The sequence below is a fragment of the Phyllostomus discolor genome, chromosome 3 (assembly GCF_004126475.2).
Source record: "Phyllostomus discolor isolate MPI-MPIP mPhyDis1 chromosome 3, mPhyDis1.pri.v3, whole genome shotgun sequence".
NCBI lineage: Eukaryota > Metazoa > Chordata > Mammalia > Chiroptera > Phyllostomidae > Phyllostomus > Phyllostomus discolor.
The window spans coordinates 105,169,420-105,191,471 of NC_040905.2; the positions used below are offsets into that span (position 1 = coordinate 105,169,420).

The window sequence follows — 22,052 nt, forward strand, 5'->3', positions numbered from 1 at the left end:
TTTTCTCTTCATTTCTTGTCCCTCTTCATAGATGTTTGATCTGAGGTTCCCGTGTGCTTCCTATATACCAAGCAATGTTGCAGCAGCCTATTTTAAGTTGATGGTTGCTTACATTTGAACACATTCTAAAATCACCACAATTTTTACTCACACCTTCCGTGTTTACATTTTTGCCATTATTTTTACTTTTTGTGTGTGTGTTTCTGTGTATCCCTTAGTTTATTGTTGTAATTGCCTTTTACTAAGTGCTTGCCTGTATTTCTATAAATTATGTATATTGACAATTTTTTAAATACTTCTTTACTCATACTTTTGATCTTTTCTACTTGAAGAAGTCCTTTTAACATTTCATGTAACATTGGTTTGGTGGTAATGAACCCCTTTAGATTGTCCTTGTCTGGATTCCTTTTTTAGGGGGATTCTTTTTGCTGTTCACATTGGGTGTTTTCTGTTATGTCATCTTCTTGATCACTGATTTGATTCTCTGTTTCACCAAATTTGCTGTTGATTCTCTCTAATGTATTCTTTATTTTAGATATTGTATTCTTTAGTTCTGATTGGTTCTTTTTATCTCTTTTCTTAAAAGATTTTATTTATTTATTTTCAGAGAAAGGGGAAAGGAAGAAGAAAGAGAGGGAGAGAAACACCAATCTGTTGCCTCTTGCATGCCCCCTACCAGGGATGTGGCCTGAAACTCAGGCACATACTCCAGGTGGGAATCAAAGTGGCATCCCCCCAGTTCACAGGCTAGCGCTCAGTCCACTGAGCCACACCAGCCAGGGTGGTTTCTGTCTCTTGTTGAAGTTCTCACTGAGCTCATCTCTTCTTCCCATAAGTTCATTGAACATCCTTACAGCCAGTGTTTTAAACTTGGTATCTAGTAGATTGCTTGTCTCTATTTTGTTGAGTTCTTTCCCTGGGTGTTTAGGGGAGCTCTGTCCTGCAGAGCCCTCCAGGACCCTGCAGATGAGAATAAGTCTTACCAAGACATGGTCTGCTTGGGGAGGAAAGGCTGACTGGTTTCTCAGAGGAGAAAGGCCTCAAGTCTCTTTCTCAATGGGCTTTTATTGGATTTAGTTTGCATAGGAATACAGGGCATATACGTAAAGCTCATCATTGTCAGGCAGTAATGATCAAGGGATAGATAACACCAAAGAACTATAAGGGCTTATTTTGAGTCAGGGTCAGATAGAGTGACACCAAAGGGCTATAAAACTTCGGGGAAAAAAAACTCATTTTATGCTGGGACCTTTATCATTTAAATTGAGAGTCATTTTTTAAATTCTTAGCAAAGCAGGTTTCACAGGATTCTATGCATTCTTTCTTAGGCCTGATTACCACCCTCTCTCCACTGAAAACTGCCTGTTCCAGCACAGAGCTGTACCCACATTCAGCATTGTTTCAGGACAGGTGGGAGAGGAAAGGCAGCCAAGAGATTAGGAGACTTTTTACAGGTAGAATGAGGACTCAGGCTATGACAAAGGCTAGGGGTGAGGGTCTTTTGTCCCTCCTCTATAATCCCCTAAATCCTTTGCTGATGGCCCCTTCACAACTGTGCCTGTCTTAGGTTGTTCCTTCTTTGCGGAATCTTACCCATCATTGACTATCCAGCCATCCAGGAGCCAAGCAGGGTGGAGTTAAGGGGGCAGAGGATGCACTCCTACTGGGATGATAACTTTTGTCTCCTTAGTGGCCTATGGTCCCAAGGTCTTTTTACTCAGCCTTAGCCATGGGGGGTTATGGCTTCTGAAACCAGGCAGGGTGGTTCCCAACACGGGTGTTTATGCTGTTCATTCATTTGGAACATGTTTCTTTGTCTCTTCCTCTTGACTCACCCTCTGTGTTCCTTTCTATGCATGGGGAAGGTCTGCTATGTCTCCCAGTCTTAGCAGAATGACCTTAAATAGTAGGTGTCTTGTGAGGTCTATCTAGCAGTCAGTTTTTCTGGTCACCTAAAGCCAGGAAGCCAAGGGGTATCCCTTGTGTGAGTTGTGTGTGCCCTCCTTTTGTAGTTGAGCCTTGATTGCTGTTGGCACATCAGTGCGTGGAACTGACCCACAGGCTGACTGGCTGTGAGGGCTGGCCATGACTACAGCAGATGAACTATCGTTCAAGGGCTGAACCCATGGAGAGGGGGTCACTTTAGTGGGGCTTTGGTTTCAGCTGGGTCAGTTCTTCCGGTGTGTTGTTCTGTGGAACTGCATGTGTAGTGGCCCTGGTGTGGTCTGAAGTCGCCACTGGGTGTATTGGTTCTGGAGCCTCTTAGGAGGGACTCCAGTGCAGGCCAAGGTCAGCTGCCATTTGTGCCAAGCTTCCTTATCTGAAGTTGGTTGCTCCTTGTGCTGGGCTTGGAGGTACTTGGGAGAGGCTACACAGCTACTAGTGCCAGCTTGAAACCCTTTGGTGGGTACCACAATGTGAATTGGGGCCAGCTGCCACCTGTGCTGGTCTCATGGCCACTTAGTTGGAGCCATGTTCCAAGCAGCTTCCGCGAGACTTGGAGCCACTCAATGGGAGTTACAGTGCAAGCTGAGACCAGCCACCACTTACACTGTTTTTGGGGCTTCTTGTCAAGAGGTACAGGTCACACTGAGGCCAGCTACTGCTGGTTTGGGGTTTGTAGACCTTTGAGATTTGAAGAAAGTCCACAGTGCAGGCTGAGACAGGCCACTTGTATGGAGAAGTGGCTAGGAGAGACTCAGGCTGGGCATGCAAGATGGGTGGGGCAGGGTCTCAGGCAGTCACCATGGCTAGGCAAACAGTATTAGGCAGGTTATGGAGAGCTCAGATTTAGCACCTGCCAGCACCTGGCAAGTAGGTATGGGGAGGGCTCAACAGAGGAACAGTGGTAGCTGCCAGCACTTCTGACCTTGGAGAGAGGTGTCTTGACTTGTGCCCCTCCAGCCTGCACCCTGAAGCTTGTCAATTATATATCTCTCCATATGTTCCTGGAACTTTTTAAAAATCTCCCCCTAAGGACATGCTTATTGATTTTAGAGAGAGAGGGAGGGAGGGAGGAAGAAAGGAAGGTAGAGAGAGAGAAAGAGAAACAGACATCAAAGTGACAGAGGAACACTGATTGGCTGCCTCTTATACATGCCCCTACCAGGGATCAAATCCACGACCTAGGCGTGTGCCCTGACTGGGAATCAAACCCATGACCTTTCGGTTTATGGGACAATGCTTCAACCAACTGAGCCATAAAATATGGCTCACTGGTATAAGCCATTCCAGTACTAGGGCTGTCCCTGGTACTTTTTGAGCTGCTGCCCTGGCAGTGCAACTCAGAGCAAGTGAGTCTGTGCGTGGGCCCTTTAAGACCTGCAGCGCTTAGCTCTGCAGCAGCCCTCTGTCTCACTCAGATGTCATCCCTGCTGGTTTTCAGAACCAGATGTAGGGACTTCCCTTTCTGGCACTGGTGCCCTCAGGTGGAGAGGCCAGAGCAGGAATTAGATCCCTTGCTACTTCAGCGGGTAACTCTGCAGCTGAGAAATCCCTCCTGATTCTTAACCGCCACACCGTGGGTGTGGGACCTGACTGTTCTGCATCTCCACCCTTCTCCAGGCTCCATGTGACCACCTTGACCGGAAGTCCCTTCATTACTTTTAAAATTTTTTTATTCATTGACTTTAGAAAGAGAAAGGGGCAGGGGAGAGAGAGAGAGGGAGAGAGGGAGAAAGAGAGAGAGGGAGAGAGGGAGACACACACCCATTGATTTGTTGTTCCACTTATTTATACATTCACTGGTCGATTCTTGTATATGCCCTGACCAAGGATTGAATCCACAACTTCGGAGTATCAGGATGATGCTCTAACCAACTGAGCCCTCAGACCAGGGCCCCATCATTCCTTTAGGACTGAATGACGTGTACGGGTAAACAACATCTTGTTTATCCCTTTATCTGTCCACCGACCTTCAGGTGGTTTCCACCTGTCAGTGATGGTGAGTAATGGGTGCTCGCGCCCTCCTCTTTGTTTCTGGTTACTTTTGCTTGAAATGTGTCTTTCTGAGACCCATCCCTATTGCTGTGTGTATTCACAGTTGGCTCATTCTCCTTGCTGTGACATGTTCCCTACTGCATTTTCTTTCTCCATTCCACTTTTGATGGACATTTGAGTAGTTTCCATTTCCTGGCATGGACAGTGCTGTGAACACTCCTACGCAAGTCTTTTTTGGTGAATGTCTGCACATTTCTGTTGGGCGTGATCTAACAGTGGAACTAACTGCTGGGTGGTAGGGTGTGTGTATGTTTAGCCTGCCTTTTCATTTTATGTTGTTATTTGAGTATTTTCTTCCTGCAAACTCACTGTGAGCCTACATTGTAATCTCCATGGTGTGGGTGGGACTGCACTTTACAAAAGCATTCTCACATTTAGGTTGTTGATACTTTTTTGCTGTTATTGGAGATCATTGTCTCATTTATCTGAGGGTGGTCACCAAATGTGAGCTAAGGGCCCTGGAACATGGTCCCTGCCCTTAAAAATCTCTTGAACTAGATCTGGGGCCAGCAAGTAATTTGAATGAGGTTGGTAGGCTGGGTATACACATTTTTAAAAAATTCACAATCCCTTTGGTCTGTTATTTGCTCACACACCAAGATGTATTTTGCACAAGCACAGTGATGAATGGCAGCAATATGTGACCTCAGTGTTGGAGAGACAATAGGGAGTGGTGGGGACTCTGGTAGATGGGGGAAGCATGTGACTCAGCTAAACATAGCAGCCACTGCTCAGCTCTGGCCATTTACTGCCCCTTGTTGTCGGGAGGAGGCAGGCCAGTATTTTTACTTTTTGGAGAAGCTGGAGATTTGGATTTTATATAAAATCCCAGTTTTTTAGCTGTTGGAAACAAAGACTGAGGAGCTATCGAGACCAGAGAAGGCTGAAGAGACATGACAACTAAACGCATGTGGTACCTGGATTGGGTCATGGGATAGAGTGGGAACCCCGGTAATATCTGAGTAAAGCCTGGGGTTTATTTAACAGTGATGTGACAGTGTTGGTTTCTTAGTTTTCTCCATACACCCAGGCAATGGAAGGTGCCAACAATGGAAGAAACAGGGGGTAGGGTATTTGACAACTCTCTGTACTAAAGTTGCAACTTTTCTATAAATCTAAATTTATTCCAAAATAAAAAGAGCCTTAAAACTCTTGCACACTCATGCACATGCACACACACTCTCTGCGCTGGGCATCGGGTGGTACTGTGCAAGTCACAAAAACACATCTGCAGATTCTGCCTGCCGGCCTTGAGCACTGCAAGTGCTGTTCTGGACCTCTTTACCATTCTCTCGAGCTCCCCCTGCCCCCCTCCCACAGTCCAGGCTCCGTGCCCAGCTACCCAAGCCCAGTTCCTGGTCACCAGTCTGGGTTCTCTAGCAGAGGCAAGGGGAGCAGTGGGTGCTGCAGTGTGAGCTGAGCTTTGTCAGCCGTGGGGCGATGGGCAGCCACGTGAAACACTAGTCCCTGAACCGGGCTGAGTTCACACTCAAGCTCGTGCATGTACCTCATGCTGGGCTTGACCCCTCTTTGCTGACCCCGTGTTGTTTCCTTTGATGCTTTGGGGAAGTACTAAAGAACAATGAACTTGGAGCCAGACTGCTTAAGTTCAAATCCCAGCTCTACCACATACCTCCTCAGGCACGTTTAACTTATTGTGGTCTCGGTTTCCACACAGGGATGATATCATAGTAATATAACACCTGCTTCATAGAGCTCTTGAATCAAATGACTTAACACAGTAAAAATGCAACAAAGTGTTTAGAATGTACCTGGTGCGTACTAAGTGCTGTGTACAAAGGGCAGGGCCTGCACTCCTCCTTACCTGACTAATCCTGGATTCCTGACTTCTGACCTTTTCCTGAAGTAGACTGTCTGGGTTCAAACCCCAGCTGTGCCTGTTTTTAGCTGTGTGGGTGCAGCCAGGTTATTTTGTCTGTTCATGGGCTTAGTTTTCTCATCTAGAAACTGGGAGAAACAATAATGTCCCCTCTGAGTGGCATGTGAGGGTCCAGAGATCACGTGTGCTCAGAGTTTGATGCATGCCTGCCCCTCGGCAGGGGCTCTCAGTGCCCTGTTATGGTGGTTCTTTGAGTGCAGGGGCACTGAACCTGTCCATGGAGGAGCTCACCTTTCCCACTGTGTCTCACCTTCCAGCCTGCCTGATCCTGAACACCTTGGCCACCATCAGTGCCCTGGTATGGGGGGTGGCTGACTTTTCTCCATGAACAGTTATGTCAAGCCCAGGAGCTGCAGGAGCGGAAGTGGGGGGCCTCCCCTTAGGGAGGGTGCAGAGAGCTGGGGCATCACATGGGCTGGTGGGGACTCCTGCTCTGCAGACCACCATCATACCAGCTACTGCCAACTGAGTGAGGAGATGCTGGATAGTCATGCCTACTTTGCAGATGAGAAGACTGAGGCTCAGCGAGGTGAGGTCATGTGCCCAAGGTTGAACAGCAGCGTGAGGCGGCTGGGAATTCAGTTTCTGTCACAGACCATGCCCTTCTCTCTGCCTTGCTCTGCCTCTCAGGGGAGGGGAGGGGAGGGGAGGGAGGGGAGGAGGAGAAGCATTCAAGATATGTGGCTCTAGCCCATGAAAGCAGCACAACTACCTATGAAGTGGCACTTATTTCTAGTAACAGTTTAGGAAAGTGAGACTCAAGGCCAGTACACTGCTGACACAGGACCCATCCTGAGCCTGTTGGGTAGCTGTCCCCAGCCACTCAGCTGGCCTGTCCTGGTTTCTGGGTCTGACATAGGATGTGGGCATCCTGGGCTGGCTGCTGTTTGGCATGGAGACCTGGGCCTGGGCTCTGGCAGCCGGGGCTCCAGTCCTGGCTGCCTCGCATTCCAGCTGGGAGACCCAAGCAGTTGGTTTCACCTTTCCGAGCCTCAGTTTCCCCATCTGTAAAATGAGGCTAACGCTGGTGAGGGCTGATGGCTGATGTGTTAGTGCTTCGTGCGTGAAGGGTGCACGGTGAGCAGTGGATGTGCTGGAGGGGTAGCTGTGGTGCAGGACTGTGAAGAACAGCCAGGGTGGCAGGTGGGTGGGTGCTGGGTGTGCAGCCTCCCAGTCCTGCAGGGTGCGGCCTGCACATGACTGTCCCTTGGCACCCTGCTCCAGATCCTCCTCCTGCACTGTGCAGGAGGACAGTGCAGGTGCCTGGAGTAGGCTGGGCTGAGGTGGGTGACAGCTGTCTGTGGCACTGCCAGTGGGGAGGGAGCTGGTGAGTGTAAGTAAGTGTGTGTGCAAGAAAGGGTGTGCATGGGTACAGGTGCAGCCTGAGGGCTGTGTGTGTGTCTGTGACCCTGTGTGAGTATGTGATCACCTGTGTATCACGTGTATGTGAGCCTGTGAGAGTGTGTCTGACCATGTGTATCTGTGAGTGTGTCTGACCATGTGTATCTATCTGTGAGAGTGTGCACAGTGTGACATGCATGCTTAAGAATGAGTCTGTGCATGGGAACATGTGTGTCTGTGGGGGTGTTTGTGGAAGTGTGCGCATGTTCAGTGAACACAGGCAGGGTGGGGTGTATCTGTGTCTGAGTGCCCTGGGTGTCTGTGTGTCTGTGTGTGCATGTCCATGTGTGGGGGGTATCAGTGACAGACTGAGGGTGGCTGAGAGGTGGGGTGAGGAACTCCCATATTCCTCAGCTCTTTACTGGGGTCTCTCCTGGGGTCTGCTGGTCCCCAGCCCTCTGGAGAGGTGACATTTGGAGAGCAGCAATTTCAGACAATGCAAGTGAAGACAGGCTGCTCCACCCTCCCCACCTCCTTCCCTGTTGCCCCACCTTAGCTGGAGGCACCATCCTCTCTCCTGCCCACCAAGGCACTGGGACCTTTAAAATGTCAATTAAGTCCTATCATTTCCCCACCCCATCAGTTTAAAACCCATCACTTGCTTCTAAGATAACCCAGGTCTACATGATTGTCCTGCCCGATGGGGGTCCTCCCCAATGGGGGCCCTGCCCACCTCTCTCTCTCCTGTCTCCTGCCTTTACTTCCGGCCCCTTGCTCACCCCGCCTTCCTCCATCCTGGCCCCCTCACACCCTCACGCCACCCTTCTTTCTCTGCTCCTAAAGAGGCCACTTTTTTCCCCACCCCAGGGCCTGTGCACCTGCTGTCTCCTCTGTCTGGAGTACCAACTCCTTCTCATCCTTTGAGTCTCTGCTTGAAGGTCACCTCTGCAGAGCTCCTCCAATGCCCCAGCTAAAGAAGGCCCTGCCCACAATACAGACCACATGCTGTCCCCCATTTCAGGTTTCTCATAGCACTTGTCACCTTCTGTGTTCACAGGGTGTCTGCCCCACTGGAGCGGGGTGCGAGCTCCCCAAAGGCCTGTCCTCTTCATGGTGGAATTTGCCTCGGTGCCCAGATCTGGTGGCTCAATAGGTATCGGTCCAATAAATGACTTGTCTGGCATTTTCCTCTCTCCCACCCAGCTCTCAGCTGTATCTCATCACTGGGGATGGTGTGAGGAGCCTCGTCAAGTTCACGGCCCACCTAGACCCAATCCTGTACCCACAAGGAAGGCAGGCAGCAGGGCCCCCTTGTCACATCCCAGGGGCCAAGGAGATAGATGCCAGCTCCAAGTTCTAGTTCCTCTTCTGCCCTAGGAGTAGTTATACCCCCTCTCTCAGTGATTCTGTTTCCAGATCTCTGCCCTATGAAAGCAAACAACTTTTAATCACTTTTAAATGCCCCAGGCACAAAGATGTTTGTTGCATTATGATATATAAGAGCAAAAAATAGGAACCAACTCAAAAATCCAATGAGCAAATGGCTTATGTTACAAGGGGCTGTGAGTTAAGAGTAGGTTTTTACATTTTCAAATGGTTGAAAAGGAGAATATTTCATAATGTAAAAAAATGTGGAATTCCAGTTCCATGCCCAGAAGTAAAGGTGTGTTGGTGCACAGCCATGCCTGTGTTCGTCTGTGGTCTGTTGCCGCTTCTGTCCCACAAGGGCAGTTTAGTTTTGACAGAGACTGTGTCTAGCAAAGTGTCAAACAATTATTCTCTGACTGTTTTCAGAAAGTTTGCCAGTTCCTGCTTTAGTAAACTATTGAGATGTCCTGTACCTTTTAAACCCTATAATGAACAAGGGATTTTAGTAACAGGAAATTCTTTGATAGTGACATTAGGCAAAAGGCAACAGAACTGGGAAAGATGGGCGGGAAGCACACTGAGCAGCGGCAACCTGGCGGTCTCCTTGTTGGAGTGGGTTTCAGGGGCTTATCTCACTGAGTTCATCACTTTAGAAAGTGCGCTGTCCTGCACACTGACCGACCTGCTGACCCTCACAGCAACACCATGAGGCAGGAACGATTGTGCCTCCCAGCTGACAGATGAGGAGCACCAAGGCACAGAGATGTTACGTCATTTGCCCAAGGTCACACAGCTTAGAAGTAGCAGAGCTAAAAATTGAACCCAGGCAGTCTTTGCTCCAGAGCCTGTGTTCTACACGGTACTGCCTCACACTCTTAAAGTGTATACCAGCGATCCTAACTGGGGACGATTCTGTTCCCCTGGGGACATTTGGCAATATCTAGAGATATACTTGGTTGTCATACTGGTGTGTGTGTGTGTGGGGGGGGGGTATTTAGTGGGTAGAGTCCAGGAAGGCTGTGCAGCAACCTACAGTGCACAGAACTGTCCCCCCACCAAACACAGCATAGAATTATCCAGCCCAGCCGGGTGACAACACCATGGTGGAGAAAGCCTGGTCTACACAGTACTGCTTCATATGATTAATGTCTACACAATTCTGTCTCTCTAAAGAAAGTGAAAAGAAGCTCTTTCTTTTTTTTTCACGACTTATATTTAAGTCTTTTATCCACCTTGAATTTATTTTTGTGTATGGTGTAAGTTGGTGATCAAGTTTCATTTTTTTGCATGTAGCTGTCCAGCTCTCCCAACACCGTTTGTTGAAGAGACTATTTTTGCCCCATTTTATGTTGCTGCTTCCTTTGTCAGATATTAGTTGACTTTAGAGACTTGGGTTTATTTCTGGGCTCTCTGTTCTGTTCCATTGGTCTATGTACCTGTTTTTATGCCAGTACCAGGCTGTTTTGATTACAGTGGCCTTATAATACAGTTTGATATCAGGTATTGTGATCCCTCCTACTTTGTCCTTCTTTCTCAAGATTGCTGAGGCTATTTGGGGTCGTTTATGGTTCCATATACATTTTTGAAATGTTTGTTTTATATCTGTGAAATATGCCATTGGTACTTTAATAGGTATTGCATTGAATCTATACATTGCTTTGGATAGTGTGGACATTTTGATGATGTTAATTCTTCCATCCACAAACACAGTATATGTTTCCATTTGTTTGTGTCTTCCTTAACTTCTTTCTTCAGTGTTGTGTAGTTTTCCGAGTACAGGTCTTTTACCTCCTTGGTTAGGCTTATTCCCAGGTATTTTATTTTTCTCGTTGCTATAGCAAATGGGACTCTTTTCCTGATTTCTGATTCTGATATTTCATTGTTGATATACAAAAATGCCTTTGATTTCTGAATATTAACTCTATCCCGCTATTTTGCCAAATTCATTTATTAGGTCAATTAGGCAGTTTTTTGGCAGAGTCTATAGGGTTTTCTATGTACACTATCATGTCATCTGCAAACAGTGACAGTTTTGTTTCCTCCTTTCCGATTTGGATGCCTTTTATTTCTTTTCCTTGTCTGATCGCTGTGGCTAGAACTTCTAGTACTACGTTGAATAGAAGTGGTGAAAGTGGGCATCCTTGTCTTGTTCCTGATCTTAGTGGGAAAGCTCTAGTTTTGCCCACTGAGTATGGTGTTGGCTGTAGGTCTCTTGTATATGGTCGTTATTGTGTTGAGGAATGCTCCCTCTGTTCCTGCTTTGCTGAGTGTTTTGATCATAAATGGGTGGTGTGCCTTATCAAATGCTTTTTCTGCATCTATGGATATGATCCATGTGATTTTTGTCTTTGCTTTTGTTTCTGTGATGTATTACATTTGTTGATTTGTGAATATTGTACCATCCTTGCATTCCTGGGATGAATCCCACTTGGTCATGGTATATGACCTCATTAGTGTATTGCTGGATGTGGTTTGCCAATACAGAAGCTCTTTCTTTGCTGATGTGACAGTTGTGGGCCCTGCCTGAAGCCGTCTGACTCTCTGAGTCCCTGGCCTTTCTGCAGTGCCCCACCCTGGGGGCTGGCCTTGAGTCAGCCTACCCACTCTCAGGGCCTGTGTTTGAGGGGGTGATGCTAAAGAAGCAGGACTGGGCGCTAGAAGAGTGTCTGCTGGGAGCTGTCCAGACCCTCCACACACAGGTAGGCCCCAAGGAATGACCCCTTCTTTCCCAGTCAGGTACACACGGGGCTCTTTAGGGCTATTGGACTGGGCAGGTCCTGCAGTAGGCTCTCTCCTGCCCCAGGGCCTTTGTGCATGCCAGTTCTCTGTCTGGAGCTTTGTGACTTGTTAACTCTGACTCCACATCTCAGTTCAGGGGTCCTCTCCTCCTGTGCCGGTCTTACCCTGTTTTGAGTGGTGCGATGGGTTTGGGACGCCTGGAGCACTTGCCTGGCCTGTGCTCCTCACAGCCAGCCCTCACGGGCATTGTCTGCTCCTGGGGCTGGTGTTGTGGCTGGACTGGCCCTTGTGGTTCTTATCGTGAATGCATGATGCACTTCAGCAAAGACCATCAGGGAGCTTTGAGGAACAGGACTTGTTACTACAGGTCCTAGAGCGTAAGGGTCACATGGCGAGGTTGGGGCAGGAGGGAGACGGAGATGGATCTGCTGTGCTTTTATTAGGGCCAAGGGTCTAGCATGTCTTTTTTTTTTTAAGATCTTGCCATTTAAAAAAAAAATCTTCACCTGAGGACATATTTATTGATTTTTTAAATATTTATTTATGTTTTATTTATTTATGTATTTATTTACTTTAGAGAGAGAGAGAGAGGCAGACAGACATCAGTGTGACAGAGAAACATCTATCAGTTGCCCCCAACTGGGGATCAAACCTGCAACCTTGTGGTATGCGGGACGACACTCTAACCAACGGAGCCACCCAGCCAGGGCTTGTGGGCTCACCTTTACTGGAAAATTTAAGGCATAAGAACAGGAATTAGTGTGTGGGGAGGGAGAAGCAGGGTCCCTGAAGCGGTCACTTACCTAGGTCACCCAGGGCTTTCCAGGATGTTCATGGGTGGCAGCAGCCCAGTTTTTATTGGGTTGTTTTGCTAGTGGCTGTGTCATACAGCTGGCAGTGCTTATTCAAGACAGATGTCTTTTGAACGGACGCTCAGCAATGGGAAGCTTCATGTCAGGCCCTCCCCTGCACGTCCTGATTGTCCCTCGGTAGTCCTGGCGCTTTGTTATTTGATCTAACAGGACCAGGCTCCTTCCCTTTAGATCGCTTTTGTGTTCCCACTGAAACTAGTTGTTGAGATCTGTCTTCCCCACTGGTCATCAGCCCTGGGAACAGATCTAGTGCAGTACTTCTACCATCCCCTGTGCCTAGCCCTGGCACGGAATGGGCACTGCAGGCTCCTCTCTGACCCCGCAGCTCCCACTCATGTCTCCTCACCATCTGTTCTCCATCGTAGCCAGGTGGACACTCCAAATCCCAAAGAGTCTCTGCTCTGCTCAGAACTCTGTAAAGCCTCCCATCACTCTTCAAGGAGCCAAACCCCCTACAATGGGCCCGCAGTGACCCAGCCCTGCCAGCCTCTCCTCCCACCTCCCCAGCTCTTCACCAGGCTCATCACTCTCCAGACTCACTGAACTCTTTTTTTATGCCAAGCACATCGCTGTCCCAGGGCCATTCCTGCTGCCTGGAACACTCTTCCCCTGGAACACTCTTCCCCAGGCACCCACCTGACATCCTCTCTTGCTTCTTTCAAGTCTCCTCAAATGCCCTGCCTCAGAGGCAGCCCTCCCTGACCACCCTGTCTGGAGCGGTGGCCCTGCCAGGGCTCCTCAGCTGCTGGGTTTGTCAGCAGAGCACTCACCTTCTGTCTTGCACACTTTCCTGCCTGGTGGTCCATGCCCCACCTTCTAGAATGTAGGGAGATCATGTATCTAGTGCTTGTTCATGGGGGTGAATGAATGTACGTTGATGCAGGGTCTTAAAGGGGGCTTTAACTTAGGCCGCCTTTTCCCAGCAGACCTGAGCCAAGGATTTGGGTAATAGGGACTGATTCTGAAAAGGCTCCAGGAGGCCTCAGTGAAAGAGTGGAGAAATTAGGATAGGAAAGGGGAGGGAGGTGAGTGGGGGGGCACTGTGGGGGGAAGCAGCAGCCTCAGTCTGACCCCTGGAAAGCCCTGGGGCACGAGATGCATCCAGAGTTTGGCCCCCTCAAAGCTGAGCAGCTGTGATTTTTCTTTTTTCTTTTTTTTTTCCCACTCCTGTAAAAACATTGCAGGAGAACAATGTTTGGAGGTCCCAGGCGCCAGGCGTTAACAGCAAAGTGTAACCAAAGGGGAGATGGCCATGCCGAGCTGGCCAAGGGCTCCAAGGGGACCAGAGAGTGTGTCAGCGGAGTGTGCTACACCTCTTCCCTGGCTATTTGCTGGACAAGTTGAGACTCTGTCGCCATCATCCTGAGCTGTCCTGCTGGGCTTTGTTCTTCCCCAGGATACTATTTTAGGTCCCCAAATTCCTGGTTTGGTTCTTGTCTGGCAAGGTCAAGGGTGAGCATAAGAACTCAAGGTTTTGAACTGTGAGGGTGGGGGACTTCCCTCTCGAAGTGGGGAGAACTGCAGGACCAGGGTGAGGTTCTTGATCTTGAGGACTCCATTGTGTTTCCAGGGCTGCTGGCTCTCTCAAGAAGTCCAGCCCCCTCTTCATGGGGCCCCCAAGTCAGAAGTGCCCAGGGACATTGGGGTGGACATCAGCTACAAGTTGCCCCAGATAAGGTTCTGGCTCAGACTTCTCCATCCCAAGAAGAAAATTAAGCTAGACAGCAATTGACAGTGCCCCTCCCCGTTTGCTGTCCCCCACCCCCCCCGCCCCCGGCTGCATGGTTGACCCGGGGCCAGACACCTGCAGCACGCTCCCTGGTGGTCCCCCAGCAACCTCCTGAGGTCGGCCCCAAGTCCACTCATCCTGTTCTACAGGTGAGATGGGCTAAGAGACGAGGACACTGGCAGGATAGCACCCAGCAAATACAGGGGCACATGGGGTGTTGAACTCCCATCTCTAAACTATTTCTTCCCCCAGAAAGACTGAGACTCTATGGAGTGTCCTTGTGAGTCACCTGGAACCGACACTGGATGACAGGGACGTCTGCTACATCAAGGTTTGGTTCACATCCTCGGCCCACCTGTGTTGGCACCTGCTGCCTTCCTGGACCTTTTTGGCCGCACCCCAAAGTCCCTGCTTAGGAATAGCCACTTCCTTGCATGTTTTATCAATTCTTCCCCTTCCACTTACCAATAACATTTGTGACTTCCTGATACCAAAAAAGTATGAAGAAGAAAAAAGGGGCATAAATCCCACTACCACTAATGTTTAAAGCAATGATAATATTAGTTACCTAGGAACATGCTTAAAAATGAACTGGCAAGTTAAAGCATGCCCATCCCAGGTTTCCAGGAGAAAAGTCAATGCACACAGCAAGAAAGCTGGACGCGTTTCCTGAGGCTGCTGTAACAAAGCATCCCAAACTGGGTGGCTTAAACAACAGCAATTTCTCTCTCACAGGTCTGGAGGTGAGAAGTCCAAAATCAAGGTGTTGACAGGGATGGTTTCGCCTGAGGGCTGGGAGGGAGACTCTGTCCTATGAGTCCCCTCTAGTTTCCAGTAGCCTCGGGCATTCCTCGACCTGTAGGCGGACACCTTCTCCCTGTGTCTTTCCTCTGCAGGTGCCTGTGTCCTAGTTCCCACTGTTATAAGGAGACCAGTCATACTTGATGAGAGCCCATCCACATGACTTACATTACCTTGATAACCTGTAAAGCCCTTCTTTCCAAATAAGGTCACAGTCACAGATACTGGGGGTTAGGACTTGAATTTCTTTGGGAGGGAGGAAGAGTTCAACCCACAATACTATAGATTTGCAAAATCTTAGAGTTGAGTTGAGCTTTTTTTTTAAAAACATGGAATAACCATACCCTATTCCTTGTTTGTAGTCCAAATGGGGTAGCAACTATATGTGTGGCTACTTAAATGAACAAGAATTATAGAAAATTGGAGTTGCCATTTCTCAGTTGCACTGACCACTTTTCAAGAACTTTTCCATCATTGCAGAAAGTTCTATTGTCTAGCACAGGTACAGAATTAGAAAACTCACCCTTCCCCCCTCCCCAAGGCAACCACAGTTTGTTTTTTGTGATTCCTCTCAGAGACAGTCTATGCCCACAATTAGTAAATAGGTTATCAGTATCTTTCCCCCTAACTTTCCTAAAAGTAACAATGTCTCCCATGTATTTTGAATGGTTGTGCAATGGTCAATGGGATGGAGTTTATTTAGCTACTTCCGTAGTGAAAGGGTCTTGAGTTTCCCCCAGGTTTTTGGTCTTACATCTACTTCCGTGAATGCCCTTCTCTGCAGGGTAAGTTCTTAGCAGTGGAATTCCCAGACCAAAAGGCATGTACGTTTTTCTCTCAGTACATACTCTTTAAGGTTCTTAACCAGGGGGACCTGCATAGGACTCTGTGAGTCCACTGAAACCCCTGTGATTGTGCGGAAGTTTTGGGTCTGTCTACCCACCTGGGGAGAGGGTTTAGACTTTCCATCTTACAACTAAGCAGGTCTGTGATTCCCAAAAGGGCAAAAGCAGCAGCTGCAGACTCCCAGGCGGGAGCTCTGGGCACCTTTGGCAGTGAGTCGATGATTCTGCCTTGGTCTCCTGTGTCTCCTCAGACAGGTCCGCAGTCAAGGATCTGGAGCCAGGGCTGGAATTTTTGCTGCATAAACATGCTTTCTGCTCCCAGATCCACTTCCTGCCTGGGTGGGAAAAAGACCAAGTGTCAGAAGAGAGCATCTTCCTCCTAAGGCCCAGCTGCCTGACTGCTGAGAGTACAGATCATTTACAGAACTCCCTGGGAGCTCTGGAACCCCACGTTGTTTGCTAAATGCACACGTGCTAATTATCCCGACCTCCCTGCAGACCTTTCTGCTGCTCTCCATGCAGCCCTCTGAGCCCAGAAATATTTGCCTTTAGAGAAACTCCATTCTAGCACCTCAAGCCCATCCCAATAATGGTAACAGTAAGAGTTCTGCAACTTTCTGAGCCTGTCCTTTGGGGTCCCTGGAGGCTTGGGTCCAGGGTTCCTCCTGTAGTCCTCTTGTTAAGCCCATATTAGAGGAGGACTGAGGCAGAGAAGCTCATGAATACAAAGCAGAAGAATATGATTCAACTCAGCTCAGTTGATGGGGATTTAGAATGGCAAGGGAGAGAGTCCAGCTCCTGCCTCCTTGGGTGCACAGTGACAGGGCAACGCAGTGTCTCTGGTTGCCTAGTTTACTGCTGATCCAGCTCCATTATGACCAGTATTCTTTAAGTGGGCTGGATGAGAAGTTCTACAATCATTCCACTCACAAGGCTGCTCTTTCAGAAAGCTATGGCCACTGCCGAGGAGCCTCTGATATAGACCAGATAAAACCATCACCAAGATACATCGTTAAACTAGAGAAGGAGAGCAGAGCAGAGAGCCTGCATCTGTTTTTGTGCAAGGGGAAGCGTGTATGTATATGCTCGTGTGCACATGTGCACCCACATGAACACACACACATGCAAACAGACTCATCTAGGTCCATGTTATCTCCTGGAGATGCACAAGAATATGGGCACAATGGTTGTGCTTAAAAGGCACTGGGGGACCAAGGAGGGGAACCTATATTTTTATTCATTTACTCAACTATTTATTGAGCTCCTACAATGTGCCAAATAATGGAAAGAGATGAAAGAGACACATAAAATTCTCTCCTCTTGGGGCTTATATTTTCATGGGAGAGATAACAAAAGAAGCAAGTTGTATGGCGATAGGTGGGTATATAGGAAAAGGAATCATTGAGCTGGGGATAAGGTCTGCAGTTATGTGGCAGGGAGGGCCAGGGGGCTGGCTTTGGTTTTAAGTGGGCCGACATGTAAGCCCAAGGGAGAAGATAACTTTTAGCAAAGGCATGAAGTGGAAGAGAGCCGCGTGGTTCTCTGGGGGAAGGGCATTCCAGGTAAAGGGCGCAGCCTGTGAAATGTCCTGAGATGGGACTTCCAGTCAAGATGGTGGTGTAGGCAGACATGGCTCACCTCTTCTCACAGCCACATCAGAATTACAACTAAATATAGAACAACCATCGCTCAGAATTGTCAGAAATAGAGTTGAATGGAAGTCTGATAACTATGGGATTAAAGAAACCACATCCATCTAGACTGGTAGTAGGGATGCAGAGGCAGAGCAGACTGGTCCCTCACCCACTTGTGGTGGATAAAAATTCAGGAGGGATATATCAGGAGTGAGGAGTCCCAGCCCCACTCCAGGGTTCCAGTGCCAGGAAGATGAGACCCCCAACTTATGGCTGTAAAAACCAGCAGGGATTGAGTCAGTGGAAGAAACTTCTGGAGCCCCAAGAAGTTCCTCTTAAAGAACCCACAACCCACACATGTACTTACCTACTCAGACTCACTCCCTCTGAAGTCCAGCACCAGGGTAGCAGCTTGAAAGGCACCAGTGGTAAACAGGGAGAAACTGAAGTGTCTGGCATCAAGGCTAGCAGAGGCCATTGTGCCTTTTCTAAACCCTCCCCCTACAGAGACAGCAAACTGGAGCCATATCTGAGATTCCATCAGCCTGGCTAACACTGTTTGACACACCTTGGAGATCCCCAGAGACTCTGCCCTACCCACCTCACAGGCCCAGCCAAGCTGCTTTTCCATAAGAATGGCTGGTCTCCACTCTGCTTCACAACTTCCTAAATCCTCTCAAACAAGCAAGACCTGGCCTCAGCCCCAGGTCTGGCATTAGCAGCATCCAGCCTAGATTCACAGCTTGGCTTTGCCTACGAATCTGCAAGCCCAACACAAGTAGCAGCCATCTCAGATTGCTTTAGAGCTCAGGCAGGGTGGCCCTGAGCAAAAACATAGGTGGGAGTTGACCTTGGCCTTCACCACCCAGGAAACCCCAGGGCCAGCACACTCAGTGGGCAGCTACAGACAATGTCAGAGCACCACCACCCTGCCCCAGCACAGCTGATCCCCCACGGAGGGTGGAGGTTAGTGGTAAGTGGTCAGAGCCAATCCTTGCAGCTGGCTGGCCTGGATAAATCCCTCCCTTTAATCTGCCAACAGCAACCAAGTCTCAGCTACAAGAGGAAGGTGTACTCAGCCAACACCAAGGGTGCACCTCAAGTACCCAGCTTGGGTGATAGGGGAAGCTCTGAGACTGGACCCTACAGGACACCTACTATATTAGGCCACGCTACCAAGACATGGAGCCAAAGCAGCTCTACCTAATACACAGAAACAAACACAGGGAGGCTACCAAAATGAGGAGACAAAGAAACATGGCCCCAATGAACAGAGCAAAACTCCAGAAAAAGAGCTAAATGAAATGAAGATAAGCAATCTGTTAGATGCAGAATTCAAAACACTAGTTATAAGGATGCTCAAGGAACTTAGTGAGGACCTCAACAGCATAAAAAAGATCCAGTCAGAAATAAAGGATACACTAATTGAAATAAAGATACCACCCTGGCTGGTATAGCTCAGTGGATTGAGCGTGGGCTGCGAACCAAAGCATTGCAAGTTCGATTCCCAGTCAGGGCACATGCCTGGGTTGCAGGCCACGGCCCCCAGCAACTGTACATTGAGGTTTCTCTCTCTCCCTCCCTCCCTTCCCTCTCTAAAAATAAATTAATTTTAAAAATAAAGAGAAAGATACCCAGCAAACGTATCATTTAGAATCAAAGGTCAGATAAAGATCATCTCAGACCCCCCCCCTAAAAATTAAAGGAATATGAGATGTTAAAGGGACTTATTTAAGAAAAAGATCAAAACTATGAACAATAAAATGGCAAAACATACAAATCTATCAACAATTGAATCTAAAAACAAACTAAGCAAACAAGAACAGACACAGAATCATGGGTACAGAGAGCATTTGAGGGTTGCTAGATGGGCGGAGGGAGGAAGAGAATGGGTGAGGAGGTGAGGGAGTAAGAAGCACAACTAGGCAGTCACAGAGTAGCCATGTGGATGTAAAGCACTCTAATAGGAAATGGAGTAGCCAAACAACTTACACACACAACCCATGGACATGAACAATGATGGGGGGATTGCCTGAGGGAGTGGGGGGTGCTGGGTGGAGGGGGAGCAAAGGGGGAAAATTAGGACAACTGTAACAGCATAATCAATACAATATAATTTAAAAAACAAAGACAAGTCCCGAGAGAAGTCCATGCCTGGAGTGTTAGGAGCACAGCGCGGAGGCCCATGTGGTTGGAGCGGAGCAGGAGGGAGGTGGCTCTGCCAGAGAGTAATCAGAAGACAGTGATTTGTGACTGTTGTCGAAGAACAAAGACAAAAATAGGATTTATGAGAGAGCATGAACAGCAGACAGTCTGAGAACAGAAAGGTTGTTTTTACAACTTTTGGGTAAATGGATTTGCTGGCGGCCGGCAGAGGTGCCTGAGGGATCGGTCTGCGGTCCGTGGGCGCCATCAAAGATGACAGTCACAACTGCTCCTGGGCTCTCCAGAAAACCCTGAGCACGTTTTGGGTCCTGCCTGTGTCCCCTCGCCAGTGTCCTCCCACAGGCAGCTCTGCCTTCGCCTGGCCAGGCCTGCACCGCTGACCTCCGGACAAAGTCCGGGTACTGCTGGCTTTCACCCTGAAAGAGACGAGTGTGCGTGGTTCTGCTTGTCTCGAAGGGGTCGCTCTGGTCACCAGGCTGAGAACAAATGTCAGGGGCCAGGGCAGGAGCCAGCAGAGCTGGGAGGAGGATGTCACAGCGACTCGGGCTTGATGACCGGGGCTGGAGCCAGGGCAGTGGTGGAGGAGGCAGACACGGTCAGACCCAGTATCCTGCAGGGAGAGCTGACCAGAGTCCCTGATGGAGTGGATGAAGGGGAGAGAGGAGGAGCCCTTCTGAGTTAGTAACATAGATTACTGATTTTGAAAAATATCAAGTTTAAGAAATTAGAGGAGGGTCAGCCTAGAAGGCCATTCTATGTCCTCTGTCTGCTCCCAGTCTTTATGGTTGGGGCTGGGCCTGCTGGCTGAGCCCAACCCCCAGGAGATCCTGGGGCCCTTCCAGGGCTGGGGCGACCTGTGGCCAGCAGCGGGTGGGGATGCACAGTGGTTTGAGGCCCAGCTGGAGGTGGACCCGGTGATGGCGGGGGCTCTGTGGTCCTTGCTGGGGGCCTCACCCAGCAGGCAGCAGCAAGGTAGCCTTGTCAGGGACACTGGGCCACCTGCTGAGTGACCTGCCCACCTGTCAGGTAGGAGGAGGACCTCTTCCTGTCACGTCCTCTCAGTGGCCAGGCTATGGGAGGGGGAGGCTGAGGACCCCACCTGTAGTCCCCATCACTTCAACCCCCCCCCCCCCATTCACAACCCACCGAGGGGAAAACCCAGGCTCATATCTGCTCAGCTTTCATTTGATTCCCTCAGTGCCCCCTCTAATGTACTGTCTGCCCCCATGAACCTTAAAAAGGCAGTTTTGGGGTGGTTTTGATTCTGACCCACATTATACAATGTGTTAAAAAAAAAAACACCCAGTTTGCATTTTACATTTTTACCCAAATTGCTTGGGGCACTGTTAAATCTTAAAAGTGCAGCCTGGCCGGGTACTGACTGGTCTGGTAAATGCCTGCCCTGGGGCCGGGGCTGGGCTACAGCCCCCACGGTTATGCCCCCTGTGGGGCATTCTGGGAGCTTCCAAGAGAATGAGGTGAGGGCCAGGGGCTGTTGGCTGGGGGGTGGGCACTTGGGGGTCCTCAGCTGGCATGGCCCTGCCGTGTGATCAGGCTGAACGTCAGCACAACAGAAACAAGCTTCAGAAAGTGAAATTTACCAGATGGCAAGCGATGCAGTCATTTCTCTTCTCTTCCATGCTTTTTTTGTTGTTGTTCTACTTTATTTAAAACCTGTGGTCTGGACTGACAGAAGTGACTTTGGGGGTTGCCGCCAACCGTGCAAATAGCGCTGTCAGCGGCCCCGCTGTCTGCGTTCCTCGGCAGGCAGATCGGGTCTTGGTTCTCTGAAGGGTCCCCTACCGCCAGACCTCCTGGGCAGTTCCCACTTCCTTTCCTTGCCCAGTGCTGGGGTGGGGTGTCAGTCCCTGGGAGGCAGGCCAGGGCCACACCAGGCCCACCCCTCTCACCACCTGCTGTCCTCGCTGCTACTGGAGAAGGTGAAGGACAGGTGGCCCTGGGCAGTGAGCCCTTAGCGCCAGGGCTGGTGGGGCTGTGTGCCCTGGGCCAGCAGCAGCAGCGGGGCCACTTCTGGACTATGCCCCCGGGCCCCAAGTACAGCTTCCTGCATGCGGTGCCACATGCTAGGCCAGGGCAAGGGGGAGGTGGCAGAGCCACAGTATCCCCTGGGCCCGTGGTTCTGAGGGCTAAGCTGCCACTGTCACCTTGGATGTTTTGGCCTCACCATGCTGTATCTTAGCCGGTTAGTCATTCTGTTGGCTCTCAGTGGAACTGAGCATTTGCCTGTTCAATACCACCAATACCACAAACTCACCACCACCACCATACCACCACCACCACACCACCACCACTACCACCACCACCATCACCACCACCACCGCCGCACCACCACCACCACCAATACCACCACCATCACCAACACCAACTAGAACGAACAGTGTGTGTGCATATGCACACTGGGGGAATGTAAACCTATCTCTTCAATCCTCCCCTGTGACAAGTCCCATTGAGTGACATTAGCGTAGGCTGGGCTGGGAGCTCCTCTCCTTGGAACCAGGCCAGAGGGCTGCCTGGCAGAGGGACACCTGGCTCAGGCATCTTTAGGTTTCCCTGCAGAGGTCAGACCAAGCGACTGGTGCAGGCCTACGGCACCTGCCAGACTGTGTGGGTGGAAAGCGGCTCAGGCTGCCTGCGAGC

At 49.5% G+C, this 22,052-nt stretch overlaps 1 long non-coding RNA gene across 1 annotated transcript; it reads left to right on the forward strand.

Annotated features, from left to right (window-relative positions):
- Window positions 1-353: 353 nt before the first annotated feature.
- Window positions 354-18,314, forward strand: LOC118499575. Its single transcript, XR_004902071.1, has 3 exons — window positions 354-366; window positions 3,291-3,297; window positions 18,098-18,314. It is a non-coding gene; the product is annotated as an uncharacterized LOC118499575 (long non-coding RNA).
- Window positions 18,315-22,052: the final 3,738 nt, after the last annotated feature.